The sequence below is a fragment of the Cebidichthys violaceus genome, unplaced genomic scaffold, assembly GCF_023349555.1.
Source record: "Cebidichthys violaceus isolate CVI_PGR_0920_01 unplaced genomic scaffold, fCebVio1.0.p SCAF_52, whole genome shotgun sequence".
Classification (NCBI taxonomy): domain Eukaryota; kingdom Metazoa; phylum Chordata; class Actinopteri; order Perciformes; family Stichaeidae; genus Cebidichthys; species Cebidichthys violaceus.
Window position 1 is genome coordinate 320773 of NW_027176728.1, and position 5111 is coordinate 325883.

General features: G+C 40.3%; 1 non-coding gene across 1 annotated transcript; it reads right to left on the reverse strand.

Annotated features, from left to right (window-relative positions):
• Positions 1-476: 476 nt before the first annotated feature.
• On the reverse strand, positions 477-551 carry trnak-cuu (transfer RNA lysine (anticodon CUU)). The gene has a single exon. It is a non-coding gene; the product is annotated as a tRNA-Lys (tRNA).
• Positions 552-5111: the final 4560 nt, after the last annotated feature.

The window sequence follows — 5111 nt, forward strand, 5'->3', positions numbered from 1 at the left end:
AGGCAAGGAACGCTTTTCAAAGTACTGAATAACATATGGAGGTCACAACAGTACACCATCAAGACTAAACTCAAATTGTATCAGACGCTGGAGAATGACACAAGAAGACCTCAACAGACTATCAACATTCCACACCAAGAGTTTAAGACGAATACTGCACATTTTCTGGCCAAACACCATCTCAAAATAAGAACTGTAGACATGGAGACCATCCTGATGAGAAGAAGACGGAGGTGGATAGGACACGTGTTGAGAAAAGACCCTGCTGATATTACAAGAACAGCTTTACATTGGAGGGAAATGAAAAAGAGGCCGACCAAGAAACACCTGGAGAAGAACTGTGGAGAAGGAGACACAGAGCCTAAGCCACTCATGGGGAACCATCCAGCGACTCGCCCAGGACAGATGGGAGTGGAAGACTTTTGTTGTTGCCCTACATGGAGGGGCAATGATGATGCTAACGGTCAAAATCAAGCCGCCCAACGTGGGGCTCGAACCCACGACGAGATTAAGAGTCTCATGCTCTACCGACTGAGCTAAAGATGTAGCGCATTGGTCTATGTAACAGACCACAATTAGCCTGAAATGCGCCCTAATTGCGCGGTTTTGAGTCCCGCTCGGGCCTGTTTTGACTCGTCGTGATCATCTAGAAATATGTACGTCAGCATCTAAAATAAACATAGCAGGCCTATGTTAATGCATTGGTGGAAAGGTGATTACATTTTCTTTTATTAATCTGAATCTTCAAGTAACTAAAGATATCAAATGTAGTGGAGGAAAAAGTACAATATTTGCCTTTAAGGTGCAGTGGACTAGAAGTATAAAGTGAAATGAAATACACAAGTAAAGAACAAGTATTTCAAAATTGTACTTAAGTAGAGTACTTGAGTAAATTTAATTAGTTACTGTCCACCACTGTTTAATTAAGAAGCCTGCAGACTAAAAACCTTATGTGATGATGAAGCAAACAATGAATGTGACAAATAGGAGGATTATTATTATTTATCAACATAGTTTGGAGTTCAGATAATCCTCTCTTGGGTAGATATTAAAAGTTGTAATTTTTTTGAGTGAAGTTGTTGTAATAACTAAATAATACTAATAATAAATAGGAAGAAGTTATCAACACAGATAAGTCAGTTTTAGATTTTTTATTACAGAAAAACAAAAATGACAATAATAATAAAGTGTAACATAAAGGACTTAAGGTATAAATAAACTAAAAGTAAAAATGTAATGTAATGAAAGTGCAACATAAATAAAGTGAAGAAATCAAGTAATCAAAATCAACAATTTAAATAATCGGTAATACAGTAAAAAATAAAACATATTCTGTGTACATAAAGCTTATGAGCGTTGGAAAACTGGTGTGAGATCATTGATCAGATGACAAGACGGCTAAAGTGAAGAGACGAGATGGTCCCAGATCAGATATCCAACAATGTTTTACACACGCTGCCTTAAAACAGTGACCGTTGTAAAGCCAAACTCTGTAACAGTGCAAAGAACTTGAAAACATACACTGGAGATGCTGGAGGGTTTTCATCTCAACCCCGCTTCTTCAGCATAGCCCTCCATTCTTCACATGAGTGTCAGACTCTGGACAGTACCAGGTCCCAAAGTACTGAAGGTGTGATGCTGTCTTTCTGTCTTTGTTGCACTTTCTGCAAAGGATCACGTCCGTCTTCTTCACCTACTTTCTCTTGACGGTTCCACTTTGCTCCATCTCCTCTTTTGTTCCCTGTACTGTTGAGTACCGTAAGGAACTGCTTGGCTGGATGTGTGAGTGGAAGGTGGCACAGAAGGTAAACTGGGGTTGGGGGAGTTCACAAACATCACCTGTGAGGGTCCAGCCACTATAGGAAGCCCCAGAGATGGAAGAGAAGGGGAAGGAGACGGGCGGTCCTCTTCTTGAGCGTTGCTTCTCCTGCACTGTTTGGTGGCAGGAGGAACAGGTGGGGCTCAGCCAAACTGCCAGAATGCAGAGATGAGCCTTTCTGCAGAGCTGCAGGGAGCTTCTCTGGTCCTGCTCAGGGTGCATCTGGATCTGGCCCTGAACCTGGGAAAACATAAAACAACCAATATTAATAAACAGATTGTAAGCAGCTGAACGCCGCTCCGCTCGCTCCTCTTTTTCCAAGACCGTGGCAACGTGAGCCACTGAGTCTGCCTCGCTCAGGGGCCATCCATCCCATAATAACACTTTTAACACATTGCATTTTCACAAGCATATCTGAGCATATCTTCATGTGAACATGAAGAAGTGAAAGAAGGCTCTCTCTATAACCAGTGTTTGTTTGTCACCACGGCGGAGCCTTCATATCTACGTATCAATGGAGATGTGAAGGGCTCATTGTAAGAGAAGGAAAACACTCATACAATAATAACTCAGTGATAGTACACTCATGAAAACATAGTTATCAATGTTGTATTTCATTTCTACTCATATATCCCACATAATGCGACACACATTGTAAGCAATGCAGAAAACATGCTGTGCATAAAGTATGAGTGTATGAAGCATGCTCACAGTGTAACCATTGTGTGAGCAATCAGCTGATCAAGGTCGTTTCATCTTTAACAATCTATCTATAACGCAATATGTTTTATAAACTGAGCTTTTTTGTAGAACCTCGATCTTCAAAGTAACTGAAGTTATCAATTAAATGTAGTGCAGTAAAAAGCACAATATTTCCCTCTGAATTGTAATCGAGTAGAAGTATAAAGTAGAATAAAACAGAAATACTCAAGTAAAATACAAGTACCTCAAAATGATACTTCAGTACAGTAACGTTCTTGAGTAAATGCAATTCCCCTCGTTACTTTCCATCACTGCCTCCTGTAAGTAACGTTGAGTAATGAAATGAACGGTACGTTACAAACAGGTGTCCGGTAACGTTGTTACGTTATTGTAAAGGTTCCGACTCACAGACGAGAGTGCTATTTCATTTTAATGTAAGTCTTGTCACGCTGTATGTAACTTGACTTTATTGTAAATGAATGAATGAATACATAAAGAGAACAGTAAAATAACGGCGGAATGGCGGACAGTCCCACTTAACGTGAGTTCGCTCCGGTCGTCAACAAGCGGGTTAGTTTGTTAACTTTGTCGGTGAACGTTAAAGTGACTGAACGTAACATCAGTAACGGTAGAGCTAACGTTAGCTAAGTATCGCTCTCTGTAATATAATGTTATACAGTGATGGACAGCTGACGTTTACGTTAGGACGCGTTTCCTCGTTAGTAACGAGTTACCGAGCGGCTCATTCATTCAAACATCAATATATCTCAATTCATTTGTATTAACAACAGTTATAAAGGATTGACTTACTTTCGAAATGTTGATAAAACGAAGAGAATCCGACGTCCGTTCTCTTCATCCACCGCAAACACCGTAAACAACTTTTCAAATGTGGGAGGGATTTGGTCGTCGGCCGCTCTCGTCCGTCATTGGTCAATTCTTGGTTGATTCTTGGTTGCGATACGAGCACCGATTGGCCACAGCGGACAATTCTTGGTCGATTCTTGGTTGCAGACTGCACGGCGATTGGCTTTCGCAACCAAGAATTAGCTCGACTCACGCGCTACCTGGAGAGCTAGAGCTAGCCGGGCGGTGGACATTGCAATCTGGTGGTGAGATTCAATACTTACAGCATATGTAATTAGTGAGAACTTTTTCATATTTGATTGAGTTACAGATGATTTGTTTTGGGCTAAAGGATAAAGGGTAAAGATTACTGTGGAAAATATGCAATACAAATACTGGATGAATACACAAATACATATACGGGTGATCATGGATAACAACCACACAGCACTACTGATATATGCCATAAAGTTGGTCTGGTATTTAAGAAAAATTAGCACAACAGAAATAACATTCTGTGTATATTATAAATATTGTGACTTTTTTGTTTGTTTGTTTTGCGTGACAAAAGCTCATTAATAGGACAGCTCCAGTGATGGAGTGCAGCAGAATACTGCAGTTACTACCAGTATCCAAACCTACCACCAGAGGGCGGCGTTTCCCGCCCGGATAGGAGACAAAGCGAGAGGAAATGGTCAACGCTGATTGGTTGAGAAAAGATGGAGGAATTTTGGAGATGGGCCAAATGTGATTGGTTGTCAATTTTGGAGAAAGTTGAAAATTAACGAGATGTGATTGGAGGTTTGTGATGCTTTCGTGGTGATGTGTCTTCATACTTTTGTATCAAGTTCAAAGAGTGTGAAATAAATACCCAACAATCGCACATAACATGTTATGATGACGTGATATGTGGCAGCAAACTGCTGTCCTATTCATATTCACACCACTTCAAGCCCATAATGCATCTCACCCTCAAACATTCAACAGGTGACGTCAGTCAAATTGTGATTGGGCCTCATGCGTGTGTCAATCAAAAAGACCTCCGCCCACCGTGGGGATCGAACCCGCGACCGGAGTTTAAGTTTCACGCTCTACCAGTTCCAGTTTCTTAGATGCATCTGACTATAGTCTATAGAAAGATAGATACTTTATTCATTATTACTTACATGGAATAAAGTGCCTCGTGCCGGAGAAATAAACCACACGTGCTGTAAAAACGAAGGATACATTTCTATGAAAGTTATCATATGGCATCATGAATCAACATACACAGCCTCACTGGATGTAATCAACACTATCTGCTGACCTGTTTTTTTAAAGAGCGAATTATTACTCTTCTACCATTAGAATACCAATAATGTACAATTGGAACAATAGGTCTTTTAAATTATCAGTCAAAATAATGTATGCATCAATAGTGAGGTATTTAATGATCATGTTTTAATGACGTAAAATGAACAAACGGATCCTTAATGATCTTTATTTGTAGCCAACCAATCACAACACTCCGCAGGAAAACCAGAACGAACCATTGGCTGGGGGAGTGTAGGCACGTTCTACCAATGACGTCCCTGACCACGCCCACGACATTGAGCTGTTTTGCAGAGCTCATTGATATTCATTGGGGTCGTAGATCTGACTCCTGATTGGATAATGGGCGCACAAAGGGGGACAAGAATTGTATTCTAGACATTATTAGTGTTTTGGTTTAAGCATAAAAAAAATTAAAAAACAGAACAATTCA